The sequence below is a fragment of the Schistocerca americana genome, chromosome X, assembly GCF_021461395.2.
Source record: "Schistocerca americana isolate TAMUIC-IGC-003095 chromosome X, iqSchAmer2.1, whole genome shotgun sequence".
NCBI lineage: Eukaryota > Metazoa > Arthropoda > Insecta > Orthoptera > Acrididae > Schistocerca > Schistocerca americana.
Genome location: NC_060130.1, coordinates 945,147,219 through 945,167,600, shown reverse-complemented (window position 1 = coordinate 945,167,600; position 20,382 = coordinate 945,147,219). Strand labels below are relative to the sequence as shown.

General features: G+C 43.0%; 1 protein-coding gene across 3 annotated transcripts in view; it reads right to left on the bottom strand.

Moving 5' to 3' along the window:
* The window catches only part of LOC124555076 (SH3 and cysteine-rich domain-containing protein), a 981,469-nt gene that overhangs the window by 478,769 nt on the left and 482,318 nt on the right, over positions 1 to 20,382 (bottom strand). The window lies entirely within an intron of this gene.

Here is a 20,382-nt window from a genome sequence, read left to right as displayed (position 1 = left end):
CGCCGAAGCACAGCAGACCGCGGCGCACGAAACTCAGCACACGTCCGCACAGCACGGCTGACGCGGCGAGACTGCCAACTGAGCTACCGAAGCACGACTCACGCCCGGTACTCACAGCTGTACTTCTGCCAGTACCTCGTCTCCTACCTTCCAAACTTTACAGAAGCTCTCCTGCGAACCTTGCAGAACTAGCACTCCTGAAAGAAAGGATATTGCGGAGACATGGCTTAGCCACAGCCTGGGGGATGTTTCCAGAATGAGATTTTTCACTCTGCAGCGGAGTGTGCGCTGATATGAAACTTCCTGGCAGATTAAAACTGTGTGCCCGACCGAGACTCGAACTCGGGACCTTTGCCTTTCGCGGGCAAGTGCTCTACCAACTGAGCTACCGAAGCACGACTCACGCCCGGTACTCACAGCTGTACTTCTGCCAGTACCTCGTCTCCTACCTTCCAAACTTTACAGAAGCTCTCCTGCGAACCTTGCAGAACTAGCACTCCTGAAAGAAAGGATATTGCGGAGACATGGCTTAGCCACAGCCTGGGGGATGTTTCCAGAATGAGATTTTTCACTCTGCAGCGGAGTGTGCGCTGATATGAAACTTCCTGGCAGATTAAAACTGTGTGCCCGACCGAGACTCGAACTCGGGACCTTTGCCTTTCGCGGGCAAGTGCTCTACCAACTGAGCTACCGAAGCACGACTCACGCCCGGTACTCACAGCTGTACTTCTGCCAGTACCTCGTCTCCTACCTTCCAAACTTTACAGAAGCTCTCCTGCGAACCTTGCAGAACTAGCACTCCTGAAAGAAAGGATATTGCGGAGACATGGCTTAGCCACAGCCTGGGGGATGTTTCCAGAATGAGATTTTTCACTCTGCAGCGGAGTGTGCGCTGATATGAAACTTCCTGGCAGATTAAAACTGTGTGCCCGACCGAGACTCGAACTCGGGACCTTTGCCTTTCGCGGGCAAGTGCTCTACCAACTGAGCTACCGAAGCACGACTCACGCCCGGTACTCACAGCTGTACTTCTGCCAGTACCTCGTCTCCTACCTTCCAAACTTTACAGAAGCTCTCCTGCGAACCTTGCAGAACTAGCACTCCTGAAAGAAAGGATATTGCGGAGACATGGCTTAGCCACAGCCTGGGGGATGTTTCCAGAATGAGATTTTTCACTCTGCAGCGGAGTGTGCGCTGATATGAAACTTCCTGGCAGATTAAAACTGTGTGCCCGACCGAGACTCGAACTCGGGACCTTTGCCTTTCGCGGGCAAGTGCTCTACCAACTGAGCTACCGAAGCACGACTCACGCCCGGTACTCACAGCTGTACTTCTGCCAGTACCTCGTCTCCTACCTTCCAAACTTTACAGAAGCTCTCCTGCGAACCTTGCAGAACTAGCACTCCTGAAAGAAAGGATATTGCGGAGACATGGCTTAGCCACAGCCTGGGGGATGTTTCCAGAATGAGATTTTTCACTCTGCAGCGGAGTGTGCGCTGATATGAAACTTCCTGGCAGATTAAAACTGTGTGCCCGACCGAGACTCGAACTCGGGACCTTTGCCTTTCGCGGGCAAGTGCTCTACCAACTGAGCTACCGAAGCACGACTCACGCCCGGTACTCACAGCTGTACTTCTGCCAGTACCTCGTCTCCTACCTTCCAAACTTTACAGAAGCTCTCCTGCGAACCTTGCAGAACTAGCACTCCTGAAAGAAAGGATATTGCGGAGACATGGCTTAGCCACAGCCTGGGGGATGTTTCCAGAATGAGATTTTTCACTCTGCAGCGGAGTGTGCGCTGATATGAAACTTCCTGGCAGATTAAAACTGTGTGCCCGACCGAGACTCGAACTCGGGACCTTTGCCTTTCGCGGGCAAGTGCTCTACCAACTGAGCTACCGAAGCACGACTCACGCCCGGTACTCACAGCTGTACTTCTGCCAGTACCTCGTCTCCTACCTTCCAAACTTTACAGAAGCTCTCCTGCGAACCTTGCAGAACTAGCACTCCTGAAAGAAAGGATATTGCGGAGACATGGCTTAGCCACAGCCTGGGGGATGTTTCCAGAATGAGATTTTTCACTCTGCAGCGGAGTGTGCGCTGATATGAAACTTCCTGGCAGATTAAAACTGTGTGCCCGACCGAGACTCGAACTCGGGACCTTTGCCTTTCGCGGGCAAGTGCTCTACCAACTGAGCTACCGAAGCACGACTCACGCCCGGTACTCACAGCTGTACTTCTGCCAGTACCTCGTCTCCTACCTTCCAAACTTTACAGAAGCTCTCCTGCGAACCTTGCAGAACTAGCACTCCTGAAAGAAAGGATATTGCGGAGACATGGCTTAGCCACAGCCTGGGGGATGTTTCCAGAATGAGATTTTTCACTCTGCAGCGGAGTGTGCGCTGATATGAAACTTCCTGGCAGATTAAAACTGTGTGCCCGACCGAGACTCGAACTCGGGACCTTTGCCTTTCGCGGGCAAGTGCTCTACCAACTGAGCTACCGAAGCACGACTCACGCCCGGTACTCACAGCTGTACTTCTGCCAGTACCTCGTCTCCTACCTTCCAAACTTTACAGAAGCTCTCCTGCGAACCTTGCAGAACTAGCACTCCTGAAAGAAAGGATATTGCGGAGACATGGCTTAGCCACAGCCTGGGGGATGTTTCCAGAATGAGATTTTTCACTCTGCAGCGGAGTGTGCGCTGATTCCTGACGTTTCGTTGTGAACTGCGGGCAACATCTTCCTAGGTGGGTTAACGACTGCTGTCAGGACGTGTAGTGGTGCCCTCTATGCGCTCTATATAAACGGGACCTCCACGGCCTGCAGGCATAGCAGGCAAGTGCTTATCCTGCCCCCCCCCCCTCCCCCCCCCCCCCCCCGCCACCCGTGCCATAGGGTGGCTCGTTGACTCACTTCGGAAATAGTTGCCCGCATTTGGCATAGAAGCGTAAGGAAGTAGTAGTTTTACAGATCGACCACGACCTCTCACAGCCCTCAAGTTTTAACTAACGCTCATCAACCAAATGTGGTCCCTCCTTTCCTTCCTAAATTTACCGCAAGCAATATTTATATCGCGTCACCCGCAGGGCGGTGGCACGCCACAAAGCCAAGTCTAATGCCATCGGCACACGGGGACGAGGCGCTCTACGTTTTTTGTGACGACACTGCCTGCCATTTAACGTTGAGGAGTCATTTCCTTAAGTGAAACAAAAAGTACGTTATGCGATATCCCGGCGACGTGTCACGTACAGTAGACCCAATAGGAAGCAAGAAAGCCGTCTACGTCACAAGCAGAAACTTGAGGCCTGTAGAAAGCAAGACGCTATGTTGTCTTTTTCGTGTTCAGTAGAAGCCCATATTCGGTGGATTTTATGTTATATCTGACACCCCACGCATATATACTGTTTCAAAACGCCATTATATTGAGTGTCTCGAGAACGAATCGTTATTGGTACGATTTATTCTAATGAAGAAATACGGAAACGTCATACTGCTGGATGAAGTATTTGCGTATTTAGTTATTATAGCGTTATAACTAGCGTGTTATGAGAGCGCGCCGTTTTAAGGCAAAGGGACATTGAAGAGTCCCAAAAGAACGCGTCGTTTTTATTAGGATTTGTTTTAATTAAATACAAACTAATAATATTTCAGAGACTATAACATAAAATACATAGTCGTTTATTACTAACAAGGGAACCTCCCCATCGCACCCCCCTCAGATTTAGTTGTAAGTTGACACAGTGGATAGGCCTTGAAAAACTGAACACAGATCAAGGGAGAAAACAGGAAGAAATTGTGTGGAACTATGTAAAAAATATGCAAAATATACTAACTGAGTAGTCCATGCGCAAGATAGGCAACATCAAGGATAGTATGAACTCAGGAGCGCCGTGTTTCCGAGGTTAGCGGAACGGGAGGTCCTAGGTTCAAGTCTTCCCTCGAGTTAAAAGTTTAGTTTCTTTATTTTAGCAAATTTATGATCTGTCCGTTCGTTCATTGACGTCTTTGTTCACTGTAATAAGTTTAGTGTCTGTGTTTTGCGACCGCACCGCAAAACCGTGCGATTAGTAGACAAAAAGACGTGCCTCTCCAATGGGAACCGAAAACATTTAATCACAAGGTCAACCGATTCCTCCACAGGAAAACACGTCTGATGTATTCTATACGATACTGGTGACGGCATGTGCGTCACATGAGAGGAATATGTTGTCGACCCACCTAACTTGTGCACTTGGCGAATGGGTAAAAAGATTCTTCTACCTTCCCCGATTTAGGTTTTCTTGTGGATGTCATAATCACTCCCAAAAAAGTGACGAAAACATAAGAGTTTGTCACATAAACTGCAACAAATGAACGCAACAGTTTAGGTATAGCGTCCCCATACTACGGCGCAGTTACCTCGCATCGAACGGACGGACGGACAGATAATAATTGTATGAAAATAAAAAATTAAACTGATGTGGTGGCAGAAGAGCCAACACCGTGTTGCTAGAGGAGGCCGAAATGCACGCGTTTAAGCTCACGCAAACTGGCGTGAGGTCTGGAACAGGACAATGTAATTAATAGTAGCCAAAAATAGTACATAGCTTCTGGAATACTTAACTTTAATCCATAATTGGAGAACATCGCTCTTGTTGATACATTAATAACAATCTCAATATAAACTGGTAATGGCGCCTTGCTAGGTCGTAGCAAATGACGTAGCTGAAGGCTATGCTAACTATCGTCTGGCAAATGAGAGCGTATTTGTCAGTGTAGCATCGCTAGCAAAGTCGGCTGTACAACTGGGGCGAGTGCCAGGACGTCTCTCTAGACCTGCCGTGTGGTGGCGCTCGGTCTGCAATCACTGACAGTGGCGACACGCGGGTCCGACGTATACTAATGGACCGCGGCCGATTTAAAGGCTACCACCTAGCAAGTGTGGTCTCTGGCGGTAACACCACATAAACTTTTCACTCGAGAGAAGTCTTGAACGAAGGACCTCTCGTTGCGCAGCTGCTCACTCTAACCACGGGACCACGGCGCTCCTGAGCTCAGACTGTCCTTGATGTTGCCTATCTTGCCCACGGACTGCTCAGTGTGTATATTTCGCTTGTTTTTTTCATAGTTCCACACAACTTCTTCCTGTTTTCTCGATTGGTCTGTGTTCAGTTTTTCAAGGCCTATCCACTATGACAACTTATATCTACATCTGAGGGGGGTGCGATGGGGAGGTTCCCTTGTAAGTTACAGCCTACAGTGCCGGCACTGCAGCTCAGCGTGTTTGGTCAAAGGGTTGGCTGGCTGCCCCCTGTAAAAAGAAAAACTGAGTGTAGTATTCATTGATGAACTTAAAGGAGTGTCATGTGACGTCCGACCAGACCTAGATGCTCAAACAATGACTATAAAAAAGGGCATAATGAGTAGTGAGGCCATGTTATAGAACAGAGCTTAGGACAGTAGATGGTTCGAACCCTACTGCACAAAATTATTTAACTTTCACGTTTTCTAAAAGATTGTGAGATTTTCTTACGAAATTAATGGAAATTCAAGTTCAAGGATATTGCGGGTTTTATTTATGTATACCACAGAGAGAACAACATGGCTAGCATATGGACACGGTAAGAAATATGCGCTTTAATAGAGATAACGTAGGAATTTTACGCGCGGCTATTTTCGTGAACAAGATGTATTGTCTGCGGGCGAAATAAAGCCGAGAACTGCAGCTGGAAAGCGCTGAGCGCGCAAAATCGTGTTAACCAGATTGTCCTGTGTGTAGCCAGACTGAATATTCAGTCTGTGTGCATGTCATCCTTATCTGCCTCGTCCTGTGTGCCAACGGCATGGCGGAGGAGATCTATTCGTCCCATGCTACGGTGAGGACTTTACTGTCCTAGGTGCTCGGAACGGTAAACGCTTTCATCCCGGCCACTGGATGCCTTGACTCACCACGCAGGTGGTCAGGGGTTCTAAAGGGAAACTCTGTACTCAAATTAGCTATCACGCCGAGATCGGAGGGTGGCAAACGAACTCACGCTCTCACAGGCGCGTCGGCCGGAGTGGCCGTGCGGTTCTAGGCGCTACAGTCTGGGACCGCGAGACCGCTACGGTCGCAGGTTCGAATCCTGCCTCACGCATGGATGTGTGTGATGTCCTTAGGTTAGTTAGGTTTAAGTAGTTCTAAGTTCTAGGGGACTGATGACCTCAGAAGTTGAGTCCCATAGTGCTCAGAGACATTTGAACATTTTCTCACAGGCGCCGTTTGCCCACAGAGCTACTAATCTTGTCAAAGACCGTTCCGCACTCGGCCACGAGTGAATGGTCGGAAGGTGCACCGTTCCTAACCGCCTAAGGGGCTTAGGACCGGCTGCCGTCCCCTGGTTTCCTGCGAGCTCGTCTCACCTATCTCGGTGGCTAATGGGAACCTTTGGGCTCTCCTACCTAGCTGCTCAAGAAATAAAATTGCCATACAAAACAGAAAGGGTAATCTAAGCATGAGAAGAAAGGGTAATCTCAGCAATCATCACTTAATTCTAAGGGGAATTACTTACAACTTTGCATATTCTCCTGACTTTATAAATGATTGCGCCGTATCATACTATGAATTAAGTTTCTGTGATAAAAGTGAAACACATTGCTGACTACATCCTGACGCAATTCAACAGTGGCGCTGCATTTGTGCAACGTTGTTATGAACTGCTAGCATTTCAGTATAAGTAAATGGCCGTTACTTTTCAAATAATACACGTAGTGCTACTAACCGGACACGGGACTTATCCCACGCACTTAAAACGCGTGAGTCTAAGGCAGACACCTACATGCACATGCGGGGAAGAAGGTTCCCCAGAACACACTGTCTTTCCCTGCGAGCAATACGCGAATAATAGACATGCGCTACACTTAGACTACACAGATACAGACATAGATATATACACAGCAATAAGAGACGAAGAGCAATGGGCACAATTAAACGCACTGACAAACAGTATTTCAAAAACAACACATGACGAGTGCATGCGGACACGACATTACAGACATGCCTATGTGCAGCGTAACAACAATCTCCAGAGGATGGACAGCGGTACCCACAGTGACAGCGAAAATAGTGACAATGAGGAGGAACAGGAGGAGGAAGCTGAGATGTGACAGTAAATAAGCAAAACTACTGGCGATCTAGCCAAAAAACACCAAATGCTGTACGTGGATGGGCACCTAAAGTAGTTAATATATAGGATATGCAACATTATATCTCTACTAATAACCATTTGCGTGTGTGTGTGTATGTGACTGGCAGTCAACGGCTCGAAGAAACCATTCCGAGGTATTCACCGTCAGTCACATTCGGTGATGGTACTAACAAATCTCTCCTCTATCCTATCTTCTTTTTATATTCTTCTTAAAAACAACAAAATTTTATTTATATTTCACCCTTAAATTATTGTTATTTTGAAAAGTATCATCTTTGTAAGTGTTGTAGATAAAACAAAAGAAAAGGAAACTGTAAAAAGATGAAAAACGAAAATTGTAAGATGTACGACCTGTTTTAAACATAAGGTAACAGGTCTATAATTTGGCAATAAATAAATAAATAAATACTCTGTACATACACTACAACAGCGAAACAGGATTGCTGTAAAATTTCTTACATTTTTCTTACAATTAGGAGAAATGGTGGAAATCATAACGGAAAGGACCAATGGATGATTCTTTTGTAAAACTTATTACAAAAAAAATGGAGACGTGTTGTTTTAGAAGAACAGAAGATGATAAGAAAAACTGGAGCCAACAAAGTGTGGGATTGCTCAAGCTAAAATTTCTGAAAAATATAGAGGATTTTACGTTTTTATTGCCTGTCTTTTAACCGAGCAGGTGGTATGGTTGCGTAATTTATCTCTGAGAAATTTTTGAAGTTCCAAAACGTCCAGTTACTGCTCTTGTGCTATGCTATACATGTCGCATTCTTAAGACGTTTTCAAACTGGGCGTTCTATGACCTCCATAAATTTTCAGAAACAAAATTACACAACCACACCCCAGACTTAACGAAACGACACACAGTAAATACTCTAGAACCCTCAATGACTTCGCCAATACTTGCAATTGCAAGAAAATGTTTGTGTGTTTAACAACAATTCTGTTTCCTATATATGTGGTATCTGTTCTTTCCGACATGTCCGAAAGAACAGACACCATCGTTGGTCCTGCAGCCTTTATATAACAGTTAGCCAAAGGAATAATGTGGTACACTGAGGTACCACACAAGAACAGTTTGTGATAGTTGGTACCGGAAGTACCGTGGGCGTCCGTCCGCCGCAGGAGCATCGCTGCCCGCGACAATCACGCCCCCTGGAGCAGCAGCGCCACCACGAAGAAAGACGGGCGTTCAAGTATTCGTGCACGAGCGGAAATTGTCAGTTGCAAGTTGTAAGTCAGAGTCTTGCCAGAGAAGAGAGACGGGCGCTCAAGTAAACGTGCCTGGGCGGAAATTGTCAGCTGCAAGTTGTAAGTCAGTCCGAGTCTTCTCAGAGAGTTCCTGCAGAGCGTCGTCGTGTCTTTAAGTCTTCAGGTGTGGCAGAAATAGTGTCCGATAGACAGACAGTGGTTAGTCGTCAGTAGAAACAGATCAGTGAATAGAATTATCGTGTACGGAGGGAAACCATCTGCCTCGAGAGTTAACTGAGTACTTCAAATGGTTCAAATGGCTCTGAGCACTATGGGACTTAACATCTGTGGTCATCAGTCCCCTAGAACTTAGAACTACTTAAACCTAACTAACCTAAGGACATCACACACATCCATGCCCGAGACAGGATTCGAACCTGCGACCGTAGCGGTCACGCGGTTCCAGACTGAAGCGCCTAGAACCGCACGGCCACACCGGCCGGCCTTAAATGAGTACTGTTTGATTGGAACTGCTCTTCGAATAGTACATCAAGAAAGAAGATCAGTTTTTTTCCGACTTCTGTTCAGAAAATAGTATATACCGGGTGATCAAAAAGTCAGTATAAATTTGAAAACTGAATAAATCACGGAATAATGTAGATAGAGAGGTACAAATTGACACACATGCTTGAAATGACATGGGGATTTATTAGAGCCAAAAAAATACAAAAATTCAAAAAATGTCCGACAGATGGCGCTTCATCTGATCAGAATAGCATTAATTAGCATCACAAAGTAAGACAAACAAAGATGATGTCCTTTATAGGAAATGCTCAATATGTCCACCATCATTCCTCAACAACACCTGTAGTCGTGGAATAATGTTGTGAACTGCACTGTAAAGCATGTCCGGAGTTATGGTGAGGCATTGGCGTCGGATGTTGTCTTTCAGCATCCCTAGAGATGTCGGTCGATCACGGTACACTTGCGACTTCAGGTAACCTCAAAGCCAATAATCGCACGGAGTGAGGTCTGGGGACCTGGGAGGCCAAGCATGACGAAAGTGGCGGCTGAGCACACGATCATCACCAAACGACGCACGCAAGAGATCTTTCACGCGTCTAGCATTATGGGGTGGAGCGCCATCCTGCATAAACATCGTACGTTCCAGCGGGTGTTTATCAGCCAGGCCGAGTATGATGCGATTCTCTAACATATCGGCGTACCTCTCACCCGTCACGGTAGCAGTCACTGACGTTTTGCTGTCCAGCGCCATCTGTCGGTCATTTTGTGAACTTTGTTTTTTATTTGGTTCTAATAAAACCCGATTTCATTCCAAACATGTGTGTCCATTTTTACCTCTCTATCTACATTATTCCGTGGTTTATTAAGTTTTCAAATTTATACTGACTTCTTGATCACTTGGTAGATTCTGTTCATGCAACTGTAGTCAACGCAGGACAGATACGCAAAACTTGCATTCTACAGTTGCTATAATCAGCGTTACCATAGTTGAGTAATATATCTTACTATTTTGTGTTACTTTCATTGTGTGTGTGTGTGTGTGTGTGTGTGTGTGTGTGTGTGTGTGTGTGTGTGTTGCCAAAGAACGTACGCATCCGTCTTACCAGAGCGCCTATATTAGTCTCTTTTAGCGGCAGAGACATTGTCATCAAGTAGATGTCCCCAGTCCAATACAATAACATTAGCCGCTAGTGGGCTCTGAAATTAAGCAATGGGGAAAGTTGAAACTTTGTGCCGGACCGGGACTCGAAAAGAACAGAGACCACGTATATCTAACAAGGGCGAGACAGCCAATAACCCTTTTCTCGCGGATGCACAACAAGCTCGAACTCCTACGGGAATCAGCAATCGCGCGAGTAGTGAAGGTAACGGGCAAGACCATTCAGCCAGTATTGTGTGGATAAGATGAAAATTTGGGTCAGTCAGGGACCGTGTCGGGATAGCCGAGGCCGTCAGGGCGACCGTTCGCGAAAAACGGAAAATCCAGGTTCGAGTCCCGATCCGGCACAAGCTTTTCCCCCTGTTGATTAATTTCAATACCCACTAGCAGCTGATATCATGATTCCTTTGAGTAGTTCTGTTTCCACAGTGAAATATATTTCTAGAGTAGTATTTCGTTAACTGAGTGTCTTTGAAACTAAATAAACCATGTGATAAATGTTTTCATACATCAGTTCGTTATGGCAATATGTGTATGATGATTGCTTTACCAGGCCACGACGAAAAAGCATCATTTAAAATGTGTAAACCATGAGGATCGAGCCCTTACTCCGAAACAGGCATAAATAAATAAAAAAACACCCGACAGACAGTTGACAGACAGTTGACAGACAGTTGACAGACATTTATCCATAAAATATGCAACAAATATTGTTTTTCTGGAGTTGTTTTCTTGCATTGGACCGTTTTTTTTTCTAAACTCGCTTTCAGCAAAATTGTAACTTTTCAGAAAACACAAAAAGATGTGTAGGGTGTGGTATATGGATGAAAATTTTGCGAAATTAACATATAATGTATTGATTTGTAAACAGCAATTGTTCATCTGGAATTCAGAACAACATCCTGCATGCACACGTTTAAAAAAAACTTTGAAAATATCAAATTACTTATAAACGTGCTTTCTGCGTAACATATTGATGTACAACTTTCTCTCTTATCATCCATTTACAAAGGAAACAACAGTGCAGTGTATTAGGTATAACGTTTTTTGAATATCACTGATTTAGAATGCTATAATTAAATTAAGATAAACATTTAAACATTTTCAGTCAATGCAATTAACCTGTTTATAATCCAGTATCTAACTCTGTTGCCCCAACATCTATATTTCCACCACACCAGTTATATTTGCACTATATGCAGTACTATTCCCCTTGAATTTATTTTCATAGAACTCCTTGGCATCATCGCGTATTTCAATGAACTTCATCAACTTTGTCATACCCCGACTCTTTTTCGGTAAGTGGGATTAGGCATAGCAGCGTGTAAGTTTGTTTTATGTTTAATCCTCTTAGATCTTGCATAAAATGAGACACTGAAGCAAATAAATCGGTTCTTAATAGAATGATGTACTTTCCAATCGCGAGAAAACGAGTACAGAGGTAAGAGGCTTTTGCATTGAAATAACAGTATGTATATATTTGTGCATGTCAAGCATCTCCTCCTAACCACTGGATCGAATTCAACCGAATTTGGTACATACACTGATTGCTATATGAAAATCAGCACTATAGTGATTAGAGCCTCCCAGGTCCCATAGGAATGGATATACGGACAAAAAAGTGTTTTTCTACCCCTGACATGCAGGCTGTCCTGCATACAGGCATGTTGCGTAGGTAGTATTGGTATGCTCTTTAGTAGCTACACATGTGAATGGGCACAACTGATCAGGGAGAGGTGGTAGATGAATATTGGGAGAGGGGGGGAGGGAGGATGAGGTGGACAGAGAAAGGGGGGAGTAATACAGAGAGATAAGGAGGGTGGGAGGATGAGGTAGACAGAATGGGGAGGAGGAGATGGACAAGGAAAGACAGGAGAGCATATGGACAGAGATAATGTGTAGAAGGTTAAGATGGACAGAGAGAAGGGTGGAGGAGATGGACAGGATGGACAGAGAGAGGGACAAGGAGGAGATGGACAGAGAGAGGGGACTGAGGGAATGTACAGTGAAGGGAGACAGGAAGGGGGGGAGGAGATGATGGATAGAGACAGGGGGAGGACGGTATCGAAAGAGGGAGGAGGAGAAAAATATGGTTGGTGAGATGGGGTGGAAGAAATGGGCAAAGAGAGGGGGAGGAGGATATAGAGAGACAGGGAGAGTTGGGAGGAGAACATAGGTAGAGGTGGAAGGATGAGGTGGCCAGAGAGATAAGGGGAGAAAATGATGGACGCTGGGAGGAGGGAGGAGGAGACACATGCAATACATGTGTGGGATGTGCATGTGGGTGTAGCCATGGCGAAAAGCCTAGTATATACACAGAGGTGGCAAAAGTCATAAGATAGCGATATGCATATATACAAATGGCGGTAGTATCGCTTACGCAAAGTTTAAAGTGGCAGTGCTATTGCGGAGCTGTCATTTGTGCTCAGGTAATTCATGTGAAAAGGTTTCCAACGTGATTACGGCCGCGCGACGGGAGTTAACCTACTTTGAATGCGGAATGGTAGTTGGAACTAGCAACGTGGCGCAGTCCATTTCGAAATTCATTAGGGAATTCAGTATTCTGGGATCCACGGTGTCAAAGGTGTGCCAAGAATACCAGATTTCAGGCATTACCTCTCACCACGGACAACACAGTGGCCGACGGCCTTCACTTAACGACCGAGAGCAACAGCATTTGCGTAGAGTTGTCACTGCTAACAGACAAGCAACACTGCGTGAAATAACCGGAGATATCAATGTTAGTACTGTGCAGCGAAATCTGGCATTAATGGGCTATGGCAGAGGACGACCGATGCGAGTGCCTTTGCTAAAAGACGACAACGCCTGCAACACCTCTCCTGGGCTCGTGACCATATCGGCTGGACCCTAGAATACTTGAAAACCGTGGCCTGGTCAGGTAAGTCTCCTCCATAATCATGTGGACTGTGTTTACATGGAATTTACTGGGTCCAATCGAACCGGTCATTGAGTGGAAATGGTTATGTTTGACTATTTGGATACTACTTTCTGCCAGTCATGGATTTCATGTTTCCAAACAGCAACGGAATTTTTGTGCATGACAAGCGCCATGTCACCGGGCCATAGTTGGTCGCGATTTGTTTGAAGGGCGTTCGGCACATTTCGAGCGAATGATTTGGCCATCCAGATCCCCTGACATGAATCCCATCGATCATTTATGGGACATAATCGAAAGGTCAATTCCTGTACAAAATCCTCCACTGGCAACAATTTTGCATTTACTGGTAACTATAGAGGCAGCATGGCTCAATATTTCTGCATGGGACTCCCAACGACTTGCTGAGTCCATGTTACGTCGAGTTGCTGCACTACTCTGTCCAAAAGGAGTCAGACACGATATTAGGAGTTATCCCATGGCTTTTGTAACCTCATTGGAAATCAGTATGAACACAATATCAATGACAGTATCAACAATATCCCAAGGCAGCATCAGGACGTGTCTACAGTCACAAACAAGAAGAGCCGAACTGGACATTCTACAAGTGATCGTAATTATCGTTTGCTGGATTCAGAACCAGACCAGAGCTAAAGACAGATCACTTCAATTTAACTCGTATTGCCACACAGTATCTTCACACTGCACTTAAGTAATGTCAAGATTCTGTTCATAAATTGAAGTAAATTGTTTTCAATCTGTATTGCCATCATTTTGCCATAAAAGTTGTCTAACCCTATTTGGCCCTCATAGCCCTTTGACGAGGTTGTATAGTTGCTGTATGTAAGCAATCAAGCCACCTTATAACACAACTACTTTCAGTGATATGGGATTCTCTTCTCGTCACATTATTATGTTTGACGTCGTACGTATTAGGTTAATACAACAGTTACTATTAGAGATTACATCGTCCACTACAGCAGGACGATGTAAATAAATTTAAGCTGACTTTCACCTATTTTTGACCAGTACGGTGTACATTACTGACAAGTGCACAAACTAAGAATCCAGTTTCACAAGATTTATTTCTATCTGTAACATACCTATAGTGCATGTGACGAATGTTACCATGAAACATATAGGCTCACATCCTTTTATTAATTTCATTAATGTTGAATACTGCTGTGTTTGCAACTTAAGGTCGAAATTGCATTTGTGCAAACAATAATAGATAGTCGATGACGAACATGACGCCATCGTGTTCTGTTGCACTGGTACTAAAATAGCAGTAATAATAATGTGAATAATACGACCAATGTGTTTCGTGTTACTATTTTTGCTCATAGGTTATCTCTATACTCACTTTCACATTATCTGTAAAGAAAGTACGCGTAAGCAAGTCAATGCCTATAATTGTGATGATCTATAGAAACTTATAAAATAATTCCTGTATTAGGTGCCATCAAATTTAAATCCTAAATAAAAGATGGCAGTGAATACACTGTAGTTATCAAACTTTTTGGGAAAATTTGGATTCAAGAATTTCTCCTACTGAAGATCTTACGTTTCACGTTTATCTCATATACAGGGTTATTATAAATGATTGAAGCGATTTCACAGCTCTACAATAACTTTATTATTTGAGATATTTTCACAATGCTTTGCACACACATACAAAAACTCAAAAAGTTTTTGTAGGCATTCACAAATGTTCGATATGTGCCCCTTTAGTGATTCGGCAGACATCAAGCCGATAATCAAGTTTCTCGGCGCAGCATGTCCCCATCAATGAGTTCGAAAGCATCGTTGATGCGAGCTCGCAGTTCTGGCACGTTTCTTGGTAGAAGAGGTTTAAACACTGAATCTTTCACATAACCCCACAGAAAGAAATCGCATGGGGTTAAGTCGGGAGAGCGTGGAGGCCATGACATGAATTGCTGATCATGATCTCCACCAAGACCGATCCATCGGTTTTCCAATCTCCTGTTTAAGAAATGCCCAACATCATGATTGAAGTGGGAGCACCATCCTGTTGAAAGATGAAGTCGGCGCTGTCGGTCTCCAGTTGTGGCATGAGCCAATTTTCCAGCATGTCCAGATACACGTGTCCGGTAACGTTTTTTTCGCAGAAGAAACCGTGAGATTGCACAAAACACGTTAACTTTTGGTGAATTGCGAATTTGCTGCACGAATGCGTGAGGATTCTCTACCGCCCAGATTCGGACATTGTGTCTGTTCACTTCACCATTAAGAAAATATGTTGCTTCATCACTGAAAACAAGTTTCGCACTGAACGCATCCTCTTCCATGAGCTGTAGCAACCGCGCCGAAAATTCAAAGCGTTTGATTTTGTCATCGGGTGTCAGGGCTTGTAGCAATTGTAAACGGTAAGGCTTCTGCTTTAGCCTTTTCCGTAAGATTTTCCAAACCGTCGGCTGTGGTACGTTTAGCTCCCTGCTTGCTTTATTCATCGACTTCCGCGGGCTACGTGTGAAACTTGCCCGCACGCGTTCAACCGTTTCTTCGCTCACTGCAGGCCGACCCGTTGATTTCCCCTTACAGTGGCATCCAGAAGCTTTAAACTGCGCATACCATCGCCGAATGGAGTTAGCAGTTGGTGGATCTTTGTTGAACTTCGTCCGGAAGTGTCGTTGCACTGTTATGACTGACTGATGTGAGTGCATTTCAAGCACGACATACGCTTTCTCGGCTCCTGTCGCCATTTTGTCTCACTGCGCTCTCGAGCGCTCTGACGGCATTAACCTGAAGTGCGGCTTCAGCCGAACAAAACTTTGTGAGTTTTTCTACGTATCTGTAGAGTGTCGTGACCATATGTCAATGAATGGAGATACAGTGAATTTATGAAATCGCTTCAATCATTTGTAATAGCCCTGTATAATTAGCGTGTGGCTGTATTTGTAAAACCATAAAATAAACAGTTTTATTCATTTACTTCGTACTCGTATGTAATGAAAACTATTATTCATATTCGTAAGAAAATTATTAATTCTTTAACAGCACTTTCGTTGTCATAACGTAGTATATCTGAAGAGTAGTCCTACTGTAAGTGAACGTCTTCGCAAGCAGAAAACCCATGTGACCAATGTTTTCGTGCATCAGTTTGTTGACAATATGTGTATGTCGCAGACGAAAAAATTCATCATGGACGTGTAGTGGAGCAGGTTTCATAAAATCTATTATTTAATAGCGCTTTAGTTTGTTGTACATTAAGATTCATGTTTTCTCACAATTGTTTTAAATATGAACTTCCTCAGGTCAATTTGCTTCACCAGCGTATGACGGCGCGACTCGATTAGAATCTTTGAACCATCATTCTTCGTCTTTGGAAGAAAATTGTAAATTTTTTACCAGAAATTTTATTTTAGTAACGTAGAGTACTTACAGGGTAGAGCTACTTTACGTGAATGTCTTTGTAAGGAAACGGCTCGTGACGTTCTGAAATACGTATGCGTTCAAAGAAAAACAAACTAGACAGTTGATAGGTTTGTACGAACATGAAGTATAAAACAAATGACACTGCAGTGCTTTAGAAGAATAGATTTTATCACATCTAATATAAAGAAACAACTTCTTTCGCCGTGTCTGATATTTATCATCCTCAAGTTCTGTATACACTTGCGATATAGAATAAATGTTTACATGCTGATACCCATTTTAATTTATTCATGCCTGATACAGCAACAAGACAAAGCGAATGGAAACTTGTTGAAACAAACCTTCAAAGTTTACTTAGAGAGATTGAAAGAATCATCCAATCCGTTAGAAACAAACGTTTATTGGAACTCTTGACCTTGGTATCAACAGTTTTAAAATTGCTTTCTTCAGAAGGTATAATGGACCCTAAAAATTAATTAGTAGTTACAAAAATATTTTAAATGAAAAAAAAAGAAGTGGAAAATGTAGACAAAAATTGTAAGATAAGCGTTCTCACATGTTACATCAAATGCTGATAAAGTACGCTGAATAAAGCCAAACGACATTGTCATACGAGGAATTGATGTTACTAACCCAAATAATCACAAACCATAGCTTAAGACTGCAGCGACATAGTATTCCGTTGTTAAGGTAAATGCCAAGTATAGTGGCCCATTAGCATAAGGCTCTTGTCGACGTAAAAGTTGACTAACATACATTAAAACACAATGAAAGCATCTAGATTATAACAGTTTACACATGACAAATAGCAAAAGGCAGCTGCCGAAATGTGGAGGCCCTAGTACTACGGGAAGCTAAATGCAGAGGGCGCTACATGTGTGCACGTAAGAAATGCGCCTAGACTGCATTAAGTAGCTTATGGAAATTAAAGTAGAAAAGAGAATCATGTCTTGGGTAAGTCCACTGTTAATCTAAAAAGATATAAAATTATACAGATATAAAGGTGCATATAAAAATAGGATCTGAAATCATTCTTATATCAGAGTAGGTTGCAGCGACATTTCATCGTGCATGTAGCAAAAAGTGTTATTAAAAGTATTATTTTACAATTTTTGTCTACACTTGTTACCTCTTTGTTTTGTTTAAAATATTTTTGAAACCACTAATGTAATATCTAGGGTCCATTATACCTTCCGAAGAGGGCAATTTTGGATTCTTTCATCCCCTCCACGTTTACTGTCATACAGTTGCTAAATTTGCTGCCGTGTTTAACACTTCAAAACAGCAAAGTTTGCTGATAAGTATGTTTTCAAATCTGCATTTCTTGTTTTGAGCTACCTCAAGGAGTCTTCTCGGTTCTTATACATTGTCCTAAGATTGTACACTGGAAGGTCGAAATATCAATCTTCTCTTCAGGCTCTAATATTGTATTTTTAATTAAAAACTGATAGAAAATATGATGATATTATTTTAGATATTTCATGAAATAATTATTCTGTAGGTATTAAAATTCAACGATATTAACTTGCAATATTTCTGTTTGTAGTGTGCCGTACTTTTGGTGGAAATTTTGCTCGGAATTTTAGCCATATATTCAGTGAATATTTTTAATGGAGGAGATTACTGGAGTAATAGTTTGTTAAACATTTTAACTACATGAGGCAATATTCTTCTGCATCCTTTAAAACCATCTGAAAAGTTGTATTATCACATTATATATAATCGTCTTGATGAAATTTAAAAATCTTACTTTTCTCCAAATTTGCTGAAAAAATTAGTTTTTATAAATGCTAATTTCATCACAATCACTAACATTTCTGTTTCAAAAGTCACAGCCAAAACATGGAATAGTTGATGAAGAATTTGCTGGTGACTCCCTCTCGAGCAACCAAAGATAATCAAGAACGCCACTCTGTATATTTAGAGCGTAAATAACTCGCCTTGTAGTGAGCAACAGCTACAACAGTAGACGTCCATTTAATATTTAGGCCCAAACTAATAACAGCGACCGAAGCCATATAAAAGTGTACGGTACGTTTTCGAAAACAAGTGAGAAACACAGAAGACGGTGCAAAAATAAGTCTGGGTAAACAAAAGAGGTAAAGAAACTGTAATTGATGGCTTTTAAAAAACAAGAACTGATCAGATATGTGATGTGGTGAATCATTTCTATTGTTTATTTATTTATTAATATTTATATAAACAGTTTCTAATATCGAACTTCTGTATTTTCTGCATGTCCAGGAGGAACCTTCTGTACATTCAAAATGTGAAGACGTTACTCTCTATTTTGTAGGGATGTTAGATTTCCGTCGAGTACGAGGTCATCAAAATGGGTCACTGAGACAGGATAGGCCAACAGAAAGGAGTCTTGGCGGCAGTTAGAGAAGCCACTGGAAGATGGTCGCCCGGCCGGTAGCTTCCTCGAGATAGGCGTAGTTCTTGCAGAAGGCAGCACAGCTCGTTGTACTACTAAACAGCTATACTGAGTTTCAGATGATAAAATATATTTTTTTCCTCTCATCAGGATAGTCTCAGAAAAGCTGACGATAAATATCTTCGACAAGTAGCGCAGTTTTCAACAGAGCTCCATTTGACGGTCAGGTGATAGCATTAGGGACTACCATCACAATCTCGGATTGGGAAAGGAAATTGATCGTGCACATTGTAAAGAAATACGCCAGTTATTTTCCTACAGCGATTTGGGGAAACCACTGAAAAGTTAATCTGGATAGCCTGTGAGGGATCTGAGCCGCCTTTTTCACGAATGCGTGTCCAGTGTACCGAGCACTGCGCCACCTCGCACTCTAAGACAGTTGGCCACTAGTTACGTGCAATTCTCAAAATTTCAGCTCTCAAAAACAACAGCGCCGGTTTAGAGAGAATCTTTACTGTTAAAAAGTGAGCGATAAATGGATTTTAAGAAGTAGATGGCGTTCAGCATGTTGTCAACGTCGAGAAAAATAATGGTGTGAACAATGGGGAAGCTGTGTTACTGAGAATCCACCAAAGCATTTCTGCGAGGGGATGGAGGGAAATATAAAGCAGAATGGCCTATCGAGGATTTCAGACCTAGTTTTCCTGAATGTCATTCGTGGCGAATCAGTAACTCAGTTGGTCGACGGTGTGACAGGATATCGGTCGTGGTGTGTCTAATCGAACCATCCATTCATTCGGATGAGTAAATGTGGGAAAAGCGCAGGAAAAGATTCGATCACTCTCCTGCTGAATTCATTGTCGTCAGAAGTGCAACATCTCTCTCGGATTCCGAGTACAAGTCTAGCTTCTCAATCATTGTGCTAATTTTAGACAAATGGATGTGAAAACGTAAAATGAGGGTGTTACATCACTGAGCTGTGAAACTGAACTCGCACGCTTAGCTGCGTTTCATAGAAAAATTTGACAGAGTACTAAAAAGGCAGTATATTATCCGACTTCTCACTGATAATAGGAAAGATTATGTTTCCATAGTTGGAATTCACCTGGATTTGTTTTTTATTGTATCAGTTATTTAAGATATTAAATTATGAATGACAATGATTTTATTTTCTTTGTGATGTAGCTAAATTGTTCAGTGGGTATAGCTGAGCTATTAGTCCAGCATTGATATAAGAATCAACCCAGGAAAATCTATACATGCTTTATGGAAATTAAAGGTTTAAAGATAATTCTGGAAGCCAGGAAAACTTTTATTTCATCCACAGATAAAAATAAACTATACAGATTTTGTAACTGAAATAAAATGTTAGTTGTAAGTAAATGTTATGGTCAGGGGCTGTATGATGTATGGTTGTGGGTAATTCAAGGGAAGCAAATAAATTGATGGCACATTTATATTGCTACTCGTCTCATGAGAGCAAATGTGTGTTACGAATCAGACTTCCGAGGACGTCAAATGAGATAAAGAACCAACCCCAGAATGTTATGAATGAGACACCGTTAAAATCTGGGTATGGTGAGTTTCTCTAATCTTCGGGAAAGATGAGAACAGACCATCTCTGAGGATCCGCAGAAGGGTCGCAAGCTATCATTTATTATCAACT